The following is a 13,404-nucleotide window of genomic DNA, read 5'->3' as shown; positions in this document are numbered from 1 at the left end:
ACGAATTATTGTAATTCTGTCACGACTCCTATGTACTGATGACAAGTATCTCTCTCTTTTAGTTTGAATAGTCTTTAACAAGCGAAGTCTGACAAACAAAAGAGTTTGTATGCATTTATACTTATATTATAATCTTTTAATGAAAATATTTTGTCACGAGTCGGGAATTCAATCTATTAAAACTAACCTTCAAGGCAATTCACAGCACTAACTGGCCTACAATTAATAAACTCGAGCTGCAAACTTGTAACAGACTACTGCAAAGTAGTAATGAAACTCGTATAAGGCTATCACTAATAGCAGATACTTTTGAAGATGCCGCTGCAAAGTGCTTTAATGCCTTACCTGGACCTATAAAATTTCAGTCTAGCTTCACGACATTCTGTTTCAACTTAAAGACAGACACTTATCTACATTTCAAAAAATAATTTTTCAAAACTGTTTTTTTAAAAACAATACAAAAATTATCTTGCCTTTGGCCATTTGCATGTTCATTTTAAATTGAGCTTGAAGAATAAGCAAAACTTTTCAGCTGCAATAAGATCGGAAACTGCGTTAAGGTCACTCTCATTTATGATACCGCTTCAACGAAAAGTCCGGACCAATGTCTAGAAGGTCTTGAAATATCCCGGGTTTAAGCGGTTGGTATATGCTACTTGAAAATTGACAGAATCCCTGGAAATATGCAAAAATAATTTGGATTTTTTTGCACACTTTTCTATCTTTTACTTTACTGTAACTGTTTGAATGAAAACGATTCATCTTTGTGAATGAAAACGACTCACGGACGAATAGAGACATCTAGGATAGTTGGATCAATATATTTAGCTGACAAGAGTGCATGAAAGAAATGCAAAAAAGTATAATGTCATTAATAAATTGATGAATAAATTTTAAATGTAATGCGCTTCTAATTTTAAATGTATATCTATGATTTATTTAGAAATTCTTAAACTACAGCTTAAACTACCAGAAAAACATAAGCCTACTTTAATCAAGAAGAAAGAGTGATTCTAGAACATTCTCAAGGAAATGGCTATACTCTCTCCTGTTCTCTAAGTAGACTACGTTCGATGAATATTTGTGGGGTGTAGATCTGGGGGGGGGGTGTTCAAAGGGGCTGAGCCCCCTTGTAAATAGCCTCTTACCTGGGCTCCTTTTTCTTTTCATGGCACATCACCACAGTGGCATGTATAATATTTCGCTATTGTTGGAGAATGTCCATTCTATAATTTTATTGTACAATCGCTTATACAATTTTATGGTTCATGAGACCGTTTCAATTCAGACGGTAAAATGACTTATTCAAACATAACATGCACCCAAAAGTGCAAGAATTTATTTCAACATTATAGTTCGATAAATTTGTTAGTAAAAAAATCTTCTTTCATAATTTGTTTGCAAAAGCTAGATGCAGGGGTTGCCATTGCAACAAAAATTTTACTTCAAGGCTGAACCCTTGGCATTTACCAAAGTACTACATACAATTTCTTCCTATGTTTCTAACGTTTAATCAATCTTCTCAAAGTAGGCAATGAACGTATGCGGCAACAGATTAATTTTTGTATTATTCATAATTTGAAATTGCATTTGTCAGCCGTCCACTGTTCATTTCTTCTTGGAGTGGAATTCCTCGAGCTTTCCTCTTATTTCAGTGCATATCATCTCCAAACGATCTTCATTTATGTTATCACCAGGTATTTCAATATAACACGTGTTATTTTCCAGGCAAGTTGGTAGATGTTCTCTTGTTCCTAACAGGGGGATTACTTTCGACTTGTTGTCCCCCTCTTCCAGGAAATTGAGCACCAACTCACCATTAAGAGAAACTTTCACCCCATTAACGGTTATATCAACAACGGATTTATTATCTATGCAACTTTTCAACTCTTCTGAGCAGATGACTAAGATACCAGTGGACTGCGACAGAGATCTCTGGAGTTTCACGTCGAATGTTTCGCCTTTTCTGCTGTCTCCACTTTTATGAACCTGTTCAAAGTCATTTACCTCAATTCTACCATCTGGTGAATCTTCGAACCAGTCCTTGATGTCCGTAGCTGTTTTACAGTGTTCATTTTTGCCAATCATTATCAATGCAGTGCGGATTGTGCTCTGGTCTTAAAGAGAAACATACGATGTGCTTGAAGTTAATAGTTCCTAGAATAAGCCCTGGCTTTGATAATAATAATAATAATGATAATAGTAATACAAGAAAGCAAATTAATTCTATCTGCAAAGAATTTCTTTTCCATAACGATTTTCTACTTTTTTTGTAGCATAAATTTTCTTAATTTATTTTCTTACTCATTCATAGTCTTCCACACCAATAAGCACCATGGAAAGGAGGCAGAAGGGACATAGTTTGATATTTGATGAATTTAAAATGCCATTCATCGTGTTTTAATTTATTTTCAAGTGGTTGGAAAACTGATGTCAATTGATTTTTTTCTACCACACAGGTGTCTTTAGATAAACATACATTGCTACGCTTGACCCGATAAAAAACTTTCCCTTTCTAAAACCTTGATTCTCCACGCCAAAATAGATTTTTGCTACTTTGGCCCCCTGTACATGATTAAAGCTACGATGCTCTAGCAAATCTTTCCGTCTTCAACGACTTCTTTAAGCAACCCATTATCTCTGCTGCATAAAAAAATAAATTTTCATTTTACCATTTTTGTAGAACCAAATGATATAAAATTGTGCAATCGTTAATATAGAGAGGGACTATTGACAAAGTGTTAAAATAATGAACACAAGCTAAGTGAAAAAGTAGAAACAATCAATGAAAAAAATATATTGAAAGATTCAAAAAAATAACTAAAAGTAACGATGAAATGCATTTCGAGTGAAGATGGCTTTGATTTTATGATTATTACTAGCGTAAAAATTGAAGCTGACGAATTGAGTTGCTTAGTAGGAATTTTTGCTAATAAGCATGTATCTAAACAGTCAGATTCTAATCTTAGGTGCCTTATAAACGGACCCCGCACAATAAGTTTTGAACATTTTCCCAACCCACCCCACTCTTGTTAAGATCCCCGCGCCCCGGCTTATTGATCTTTTGGTCATTGACCTTAAAGGTTGGCCAGTATTTTTTGTTGCAAATGTATCAAATTTAGTGTATCAAATCCTTCAGAGTTCGGCTACTCAATGTTCCCAAATGTATTTTTTATCCCAGGGAGAGTTTCACATTCGTATTATTTCAGTTTTCAATAATCAATCGCTTATTTTAAATGACATACCTTCCGCTTTGCCCGTCTCCCCATCTATTGGTTGCCTATAAGTAGCATTCTATCTTTAAACTTTATGAAAATTACTGCTGACAATTAATGTTTGTCGGTCTGTTGCAAAGTGTCAGAGAAATCTTCATACTTCGGTGTGGCAGATCACGGCTTTATATCAAAAAGTAGCCAATAAAATTGCTTTATATTTCAATCTTTTTTGCCTTAAATGAAATTTACTTCTAAAAATTTAAACTGGCCTAGATTTTTGTAACTAAATATAACTGTATCTTAATTAAGAAAATACGCACCCAGGGAAGCTCGTTAGTTTAGGGATGAAATTAATCAGGGGCGAAGCAAAAAAATTCTTGGAGGGGTGCAAAAATGATTTTTGCTGACAAAAGGGCGTGTCTTACTCGTTTAGGGTATGGTCATAAGATAAACAATCTGATATGCTGCTTTTTTGCGTTTCTATCAAAAATTTATAATAAGTGGCATACTTTAGAAGTTCAACTGCTACAGAATGGTTAATACGATACAACAAGATAAAACGACAATGGTTTAAAAAAGCCTAAAATTATACCACAGGGTTGGAAAAATTTCTTTTTTCCTGGCACAAGTCCTTTATGTGCCTATGGACAAAATGCTGGGGGGTACAGAGCCCCATAACCTTCATTGGCGACGCTCCTGAATTAATCATCTGACAAGAACAGGCTAGGAAAAACGGACAAACTAGTGAATTCGAATAGGATAATCCAATTAAACTCGTGTCATACACATGGAGGAGTTTTTTGACAGAACTAACGAATCACAAGTCACCTAGAGTCAGGGAACACTCTCTTGCCACTTTAACATCCAGCTAAACATTTTCCCTATCCAGATTCGCTATACCCGTCGGAAAAACATTTTCCGATTCGTACTCTTTCATGGGCACCATGGTTCTTAGAGAATATCATGAGGAATACCATTGATTCAAAATTCAAATTTATTATCCACAAACAAAAGGAATCTACTAGCCTCTTATGATATAACCTTGAAAGTTAGAAATTTAAACCTTTTTGGTGTTTCTAATGCTTTCATTTCTAACTGGACAATTTCTTTTTGTTAATGCTAAATTTTCCTTCTAACAATTTTGCAATATTTTCCAAAAATGGTATCAAAAATTCTACATGTTCTTTCAAACAGTACTCACAATTCCACACATATTTTAAAAACAGATACCGATAATTCTGTACTTTTCAGAAAAACGCTACCCCCTAAATAATGGCACATCTCCGTATCTCAAAACCCAAATAATGGTACCCCCAAGGATTTTCTAACCTAGCATTCAAATCATTATTCATTGTAATCAGAATGTAAGCTGTCGAAAAGTGAACGTTTGGTTGGCCACTAACTATGATATTTGGCAATATTATATGGCCATGAAGGTATGGATATAGGTGCGATTACCGCAAACACTTTCCTTCTGCACGTGGAGAACTGTTGAGTTTCTCGCCTACCCTGTGAACTAAAGTTGCATTGTCATTAGGAAAAGTCAAGAAAAAGCAAATATCTCTAAGAGAATCATCGTACATGACCATTCACCTCCTTACACTAACGCTATATTTTAACACTATATTTCTACGAAGGATGACAGAGCTCTTTAATTAATGGAAATAGTGGGAGGATAAGCAAAAAGGGTGCTTTTATTACAATTTCAAAAACCTTCAAAATGTAACAAAACCAAAATTGCCAGTATAAAGATGCTTCTGGTCATGTCTTAAGAAGCACCTTTATACTGGCAATGTCTTAAGGTCATTGCCTCGTCCTTTGCCCTATTGTATCAAAAATTATCTATCAATAATGGCCGCTGAAGGTCAGGCAAACATAAAATGATAGATCGTTTAAATTCCAGGAAAGTTTGCAATTCTCAGCTCATTCTCACTTACGAAAACGGTATCACCTGGCATATACGAATACAAATACAACACATCGAATATATGAATATTTTGATTTCTAATAATGTTTGCTGCTGTAATGAGCTAAAATGGCTGCTCCACCCAAGAGCAAACAAAAGCAAGTATAAGTAAACGCAAGCTAGCATGAGCGAGCACAAGCGAACACAACCAACAACAGTGGCAGCAAGTAACGATGTAGCGAGGAACACAGTGTCTTCGATTAGGTCATGACACGCCTTAATATTCCCGCAATGTAGGCTCCTCTCGAGTAAATATCTCAAAACATATCAAATAACAAGCTTCATAGACGTAACGATAAAAAACGGTCTTTAGAAAAAGCATTCTATCGTTAAAAATCATAACACTTACAAGATGAATGCATGGCACTTTGATTTAGGCTGCGCTTATAATGTTTGTTTTATGGCTCTGGTAATATGGCTGCCGAAAATCTTCCTTGCAGCTAGTATTGTTGCAAACCAACAACCTTTGCAGGAAATTGGTTTCTTTTATGGAAATTCTTCACTCCTTGCCGCCCAGAACCAACCTTGGCGAAACTTTGTTGCGTTAACATCCCGAGTTGATATCAAACGACACAAATTAGCTGTCAATTTTACATTAATCCTCCGCAGATGCAGCGCCTGTTCGAAGAGATTAAACGCCACGCATCTGCTGCACAACATCCGATTTGAAAACGTCAGTTTGTCTATTTTGGTAGATTTTATAATGCAAGTTGTTGTCTGGTGACTGCATTAAACGTGGTGAATCTTAGAGTGGTAACATTTTGTTCAAAACTCTGAATACAACTACGACTAATAGGCATCTGCAAAAATTGATTGATAGTGTTCTAGTTTCAGAAACTGATAATACGAAGTTATGGTACTATCTTTCATTATAAGAAACATGTTATGAATTTTCTAGAAAACTATGGATAAAATTTTCAAAATGAAAATAGTTGCTCGAAGTTGTGTTTTCTTATCAAATAAAGTCCTTACCTTAATTTTAGGATCACAAATTGAAATAATCCCGTTAAGATCAAGTGAAAGTCTACAAGACGCTTTAGTAAAAACTATAAACAAATTTTGAGTTTTATTTATCATTAGCATTTATTGGAGAAAGCATTCCGTTAAGGAAACTGAAGTGTAACAGCCTGACTGTAATTAGTTAATTTTGCATAATTTAGCATAACTTAGCTAATAGATGTCTAGGTGCTCTAGGCCTGGTTTTTGGACATTTCAGGTTTCTTTGTAAAGAGAAAAAATTTTCAGGATACTTATTGGTCGATTTAAGCAAAGTAAAATTTACAAACATCGACAAAGAAAAGCAAAGTAAAATTTACGAAAGACAAAAAACTTTATAAAGTAAAAAAGTAAATCAAGGCAAAAAAGATCAAGAAACAAAAGTGAAATATAAACCAAAACAGAGCAAAAATGAGCAAATTAAAGCAAAACAAGATAAAGCGAAGTTAAACAAATGAAAGCAGATGCCATAAAAGATAAAAAAAACAAACAAAGAGCAAAACTAAAGCCTGATTTACACGAGACGAATTTTTTCGTGCGAAGCGAATTTTTCGCCGCGAAAAATATGCGCAGAAGAAGAGATTAGAAAAGTAGAAACCATTCCTACTTTTTCGTTGCGAATTTTTTCGCCTTGTAAAATAAACCAATCAGAACAGCATTTGAAGACACCTGACTTCTGTTTTGGTTTCAGATTGCCTACGTCTTTCCGTATTCTTCTTCTCAAACACTCTCGCCTTTAAAACGTCAATATTTTATTTGTTGGTAATTATTCATTTCCTGTTCCTCGCACACAATCCATGTAAGTGGATTCATAGCAGATTATTATTCAAACATTTGAAGTTCAAATTGATGAAAACTGGCTTGAAAGTTTCATCGTTCTACCAATATGTCAGAAATAAAAAGAATAGGCAAGAATTTCTTCAAATTGCTTAACTGTTGGTTGCTTATTGGCCTGCTCAACAGCAACAGTTCTAAGCAGATGCACTAACAGGATCTCGCATGCTCTTGCAAGCTTCGATGGCGACCTTTGAAAGTATTTGAAGAAGTTATCCTGGTCTTATAAATGTAAACGTAAATCTCTCTTACCGAAAGATGGAATTCCCCCTTCTGAAGACGTCCTGAATAAATTTTCTAATCCAGTATCGCTTTTTGCTGTTTTGCTCGCTTTTTTAATAATGTAATATTCACAGCGAATTTGCATAAAAATTTTTGCCAGTGTAAACTGAACTTCGAATTTGAGAGAAAAATTCGCAGCTAAAAAATTCGCTTCACGCGAAAAATTCGTCTCGTGTAAATCAGGCTTAAGAAAACAAAGAAATGTATAATAGAACAGATAGAAAGCTCCCCTACGAAGCCCGCTACGCGGGCTTGCCAGTGGCCCTACGGCAGGGTACATAGATTAGCCTCGGAAAAGACAAGAGGTGTATTAACCTCGATTTGAAAACAATTGGCTCCGCACAGGTCACGTGATCAAAAAAATTGCTTGCACTCTTGTGCGCATTAAATTCGCACTCCTGTGACTATCGCTAGGAAGGGGGGAGCCTCTACCCCCTTTCTATTTAAGGCTCCCCCCTTCCTAGCGATAGTCACAGGAGTGCGAATTTAATGCGCACAAGAGTGCAAGCAATTTTTTTGATCACGTGACCTGTGCGGAGCCAATTGTTTTCAAATCGAGGTTAATACACCTCTTGTCTTTTCCGAGGCTAATCTATGTACCCTGCCGTAGGGCCACTGGCAAGCCCGCGTAGCGGGCTTCGTAGGGGAGCTAGTCTTCCGTTAATTGAAAGTTGCTTCAAAACATTTGCAAGCCCAGGTCTATTCGTGTTCTTCGTTTAAATATTTTAATGGTTTACCACCTAAGTAAGCCCCCCTTGCATAAGCCCCCCTCGAATTAGCCCCCTGGGGGCTTATTTATTTTTGATATTTTTGGATGGGGGCTTATTCGAGGGAAGGGGCTTATACGAGGGGAGGGGCTTATAAAATTATTGTAGACATTAAAAAGAAATTATTAAAAGATCTCTTTTACTTTAGTAGGAATTTCTTTATGAGCTTTTAATTAATTATTACCAAAAGTATGAGTTTTTGTGGCAATTCAAGAAAATGCCAAAGGAAACCTCAGATGGCAAAAATTCATCAAAATAAGGGGGTCGGTCCAATTCTAGAATTAACGGTAGCAGTGGGGGCTTATTGAAATTTTTAGTTCTAGGGTGGGGGCTTACTCGAGTAGGGTTATTTCGCGGATTTACGGTATTTGTAAATCTTGCCGCGGCTATCGGGTGCGCGCGTAGCGGGGCTCTTAGGGGAGCTAGTCTCCCGTTCACTGAAATGTGCATACAGATTTAATGTATTACGGTTGCAATATCGAGGCAAGTTTGAAACTTGCTTAAATACATTTTGCGAGCCCCGGTCTATTCGCTGTTCTCGTTTATGTATTTTCACGGGTTACCCCCTCAAGCTCTACTGTTTTTTCTGATTTCAATGATTAAGTTTTTTATCACTACATTTCTTTTAGCCCTTGTGGGGCTCGTTTAATATTGGTTACATGTGGGTATGCTCGAAAATGCGGCCAAGCTTTTCGCAAAAGAAAAGAGTTTTCGTGCAGAATTTTTCTTATGAGTCTTTATTTGATTACCCTTGCCACCTCTCCGTACTTTTCAACTGGCGTCGGAGCATAGATATCGCTGCTGAAGAGAGAGAGAGAAAAATGTTTTGAAAACTTTCTGAAAAGATATGAATGAGCCCTATAAAACTTCTGAACTAATTGCGAAAGCCTGTTGAAAAACGTTGACAAAGGTTCTCCCATAGAATTTCCATAAATGAGCAGCGATGGACAATGGCAACGCGATAACAAAAAATATTATATTGCGGATTGCGGAAAGCTGTTGTAAAACGTTGACAAAGGGTTCTTCCATAAAATCTATACGAATGAGAAGCGATGTACAATGGCAACGCGATAACGAAGAAAAATGTTATATATCGAAAAAACCAAGGCAGAAATCGAAAAACGAAGCTCGCCATGTAATATTAGAACCCCTAGTGGACCAACCCGTAAAAATTGAGCAAAATAGGACCAGCGGCGTGAGAGGAGATACTGCTCGCAAAACAATGGCGATCAGCAGCAATATCAGCGTTTTTAGCTCATTTGCATATTCACATATTAGTTATAGTAGACTAGCTCCCCTACGAAGCCCGCTTCGCGGGCTTGCCAGTGACCCTACGGTAGAGTACATAGATTAGCCTCGGAAAAGACAAGAATTTTCTTAATACCCCCTATGAATGATAGTAAAATTAGCCTCGGCAAAGACAAGAATTCTTTCGAAACCCCCAATGAGTATGCAGATTAGCCTCGGAAAAGACAAGAGGTGTATCAACCTCGATTTGAAAAAAATTGGCTCCGCACAGGTCACGTGATAAAAAATTACTCGCACTCCTGTGACTATCGCTAGTCAGGGGGTCGCCTGAGATAGAGAAGGGGTAGAGGCTCCCCCCTTCCTAGCGATAGTCACAGGAGTGCGAGTAATTTTTTATCACGTGACCTGTGCGGAGCCAATTTTTTTCAAATCGAGGTTGATACACCTCTTGTCTTTTCCGAGGCTAATCTGCATACTCATTGGGGGTTTCGAAAGAATTCTTGTCTTTGCCGAGGCTAATTTTACTATCATTCATAGGGGGTATTAAGAAAATTCTTGTCTTTTCCGAGGCTAATCTATGTACTCTACCGTAGGGTCACTGGCAAGCCCGCGAAGCGGGCTTCGTAGGGGAGCTAGTCTTCCGTTAATTGAAAGTTGCTTCAAAACATTTGCAGCCCAGGTCTATTCGTGTTCCTCGTTTAGATATTTTAATGGGTTACCCCCTAAGTCTCCTGTTTTAATTTTCCATAAAATTTCATGGTAAGACTTCCCAACTTTACTCATCTGTTTACTCCTCTGACAAATAAAATTAAAATTGAATCTATCCTGAAAATGAGAATAAAAAAAACAATGCCCTCCTACATTCTTCCAATTTTATAAGGAATGCAAGCAAAAAGTGTAATATCATACAGCAAGCAGGCAAGCACATTCTAAACATGACAAAAGACAAACATAATTAATCCAATCCATAGTCACGCCTACTGTGAGTAGCATATACTATTGGCAAGAGCAGGAAATAATTGCTCGAGGACAAAGTATTATTTACTTGCAGCAACAACCCAATTGAGATAAGAGCTTCTTTCGTGTAGGAAGATAATGCTTTATTACCCTGATTGTAATTCAGTAAATCCTTTTAGAAAAGTAAACCCAAACTTAATTACTTGCTGGCTCCAGATACCGATACTTGCGAAATTCCTAATAGAATCAACCATAGAAATGGAATCAACCCAATGAGTAGTTCCTCGATTATTAAGATTATCAATTAGCAATAGAAACACGTTCGCGGCGGGTCTAACGACTCCTTTTAGCAACCGGTTTTTAGTGTAACTTCACCCAAATAAGCAGAAAGTCATTTAAAATGGTTTCTAGAATGATTAATTTACAATTCCGAAAATGATGCAGGCACAATCTACCGTAACAATCCAGCTTCCTTTCAGCACAAAACCACGAAATGAGGTAGAAATTCGCCGTTAGCGGCAGGGGTCTAGCAGTAAGCGACCGGTTTTTAGTGTAATTTCATCAAATTAAGCCAAAAACCATTTGAATACGGTGTTATTAAGCGACCAATACAGCAAATCCATTTTCCTTGAAGGACAAAATTTTCATGGGTTAATCCTAGAATTTCTCCTATTTAGTCAGAATAAAATTTTTAAGTTTTCCAATCATACACTCTTAGCCCTCGTCGACTTATAGGGGCTTCTAAGGCCATTCTTAAAGCTGTAATGTTCATTTTGAATCCAACGTGAATATCTTTATCATAGCATTTCGTTCAATTCTTGTTCACTTGTGATGCTGTTTTAAGGTATAATTTTGGGCCACCTTTAAACTTCCTCTGTTTATTTTGAATCAAACATTAAAGTTTTCCAACAATAAATTCCTGTTAGCCGTTATTGGTCCATGGTGCTCGTTTAGATATATATCATCTAAAAATTTCTTAAGAATCAAAATTCCTAAATATTTATGCTGATTCATAAAGGAATTAATGACTCCTCTTCTAAACTCCAAAGAGTTATAGAGTTATTATGCAGTTCTATACATTTGAGGTCCACATATCACATCTTCGTCACAATTAGCTTTTGAAACATTGCAGGAACAAAGCAGTTAAGAAATAGAAAGATAAAAAACAGCGAAGTTTCGTGCATCAGAAAGGAATCTTACGCTAACAAAAAATTAACAAAAGACAATTTACGGACAACAGCTGATCTATATAACTTTAGTCCTTTTCTCCACAGTCAAGTTTTTTCTTGTTTCATCATTTGATTTAACGCCAGCATAAATGCCATCAATTTCGTTTCGAAGGTCCGAGAATCACGTCTGCGTCATAATTATTGCTTGAAACGATCTTTGATCTAAATGAAGAACAAAAAGAATAATGAAGATGTTATTCCATGGTTAATGAAAGCACGTTTCAAAGAAATCGATATACAGCCAATCCATATTCTTTTAGGCAGAAATGTACGCAAGAGGTAAAAAATTCAGAGAAACACGTTCGTGGCGGGTCTAGCGACTCCTTTCAGCAACCGGTTTTTAGTATAATTTCATCAAATTAAGCATAAAGTCATTTGAAATGGTTTCTAGAATGATAAATTTACAATTCCGAAAATGATGCAGGCACAATCTACGGTAACAATCCAGCTTCCTTTCAGTACAAAACCAAGAAAAGAGGTGGTAATTCGTCGTTCGCGGCGGGGATCTACTAGTAAGCGACGGGTGTAATTTCATCAAATTAAGCATAAAATCATTTGAAATTGTTCTCGTTAAGCGAGCAATACAGCAAATCCATTTTCCTTGAATTACAAAACTGCGAAGAGGTAAAACATTAAGAGAAAAACGTTCGTGGCGGGTCTAGCGTCTCCTTTCAGCAACCGGTTTTTTAATGTAATTTCACCCAAATAAGCATAAAGTCATTTGAAATGGTTTCTAGGATGATTTATTTACAATTCCAAAAATGCTCTCAAAAAGCTAGAAATAATTTTCGCACAAAAAATGAAATTTTAATGGAAAAATACTCACTTCTTGTACCAAAAAGACAGCGAATCCGATCGTTTATCTACAAAAAAGGAAGGCGGTTAGGAAAAGTTGCTGCAAAGAATTCTCGTTAGGCATAAAAAGTTGGGGGCTGGCGGGATTACGAAATTCGCATTACAACGGGTTTCCTATGAAAATCAAATTTTCTTGCATCAAGAATAAACAGCAGGAATAATCTACCACAATTCTTCATACTCTGATTGCAATAAAGTAAATTCAGTTTCCTTCTAGCACAAAACCACGAGAAGAAGTAAAAATTTTTCGTTCGCGGCGGGGTTCTAGCAGCCGGTTTTTAGTGCAATTTCATCCAAATGAGCAGAAAATCATGTCAAATAATAAATTTCGAAAACACGCAAGAATAACAACGCTTACTTGTATTCGCATGCCATCGATTCTGATGCCAGTGAAGAAGGGGAACAGCCAGCAGCCATCGCAAACCAAAAAACGGGCAGCAGCGGGTGACCGTAGCTACTAAAACGAAGAAAAGGAAGATCGTCAAAAGCACGAATTATATGGCCCTTGCAAACGAAATAATAACAAACGGGGTTTCAATCGATCGATCGATAAAAAGGAAAGGAAAATGACGACGAAAAATTTATAAAAAGCTAGCGAGACTCACCTGTAGCTGTAGCTGTAGCACTGTAGCACAGAACACGACCGTCAACAACCGCTTCGAGTTCGAAAAGGAATGCCAAGCTGCAGTGCACGTAGGTTTATCATCCAATTCCAAATCACCGAAATTATTGGCACACAGTAGATTCATTGTGGAAAGCGAAACGAATTTGAAAAGCCTTCGTTCAATTTGAAGGGTTGCTGGAGGAAGAAGTTTTGAAACCTTTTGTAGAGAGCAAGAGAAAAGAGAGAGAAAGAACCTTTAGAAACGCGAACGCGAAAGCCAGTATTTTACCCATCAAAGAGAGGGAGGAAATGTTTTGAAAAATCCTTTGAAAAGGTACTCGATCTCTCTCAAAAAAGTTGGAGATGAAAAGGGATATTCGCTTTAGAAGCAAAGGTCAAGGTTTTCAATCAACAACTACTGACTGGATGACAATCGACGTTTTCAAAACAT

The 13,404-nt window shown here is 36.8% G+C and overlaps 1 protein-coding gene across 2 annotated transcripts in view; it reads right to left on the bottom strand.

Moving 5' to 3' along the window:
• Window positions 1-866: 866 nt before the first annotated feature.
• LOC135688528 (epithelial sodium channel subunit alpha) overlaps window positions 867-13,404 on the bottom strand; it is a 33,462-nt gene continuing 20,924 nt past the window's right edge. Inside the window, exon 14 of one of the 2 annotated variants that reach the window (XM_065205424.2) lies at window positions 867-2,117. The gene's annotated coding sequence lies outside the window, so the exon portion shown is untranslated. Of the gene's footprint in view, window positions 2,118-10,985; window positions 11,657-13,404 lie in introns of those variants that run through there. The other variant, XM_089110983.1, reaches the window with a different exon arrangement.

This window comes from Rhopilema esculentum, chromosome 10, assembly GCF_057945365.1.
Source record: "Rhopilema esculentum isolate cy_ngs chromosome 10, ASM5794536v1, whole genome shotgun sequence".
Classification (NCBI taxonomy): Eukaryota; Metazoa; Cnidaria; class Scyphozoa; order Rhizostomeae; family Rhizostomatidae; genus Rhopilema; species Rhopilema esculentum.
This window is presented reverse-complemented; position numbering and strand designations above follow the sequence as displayed.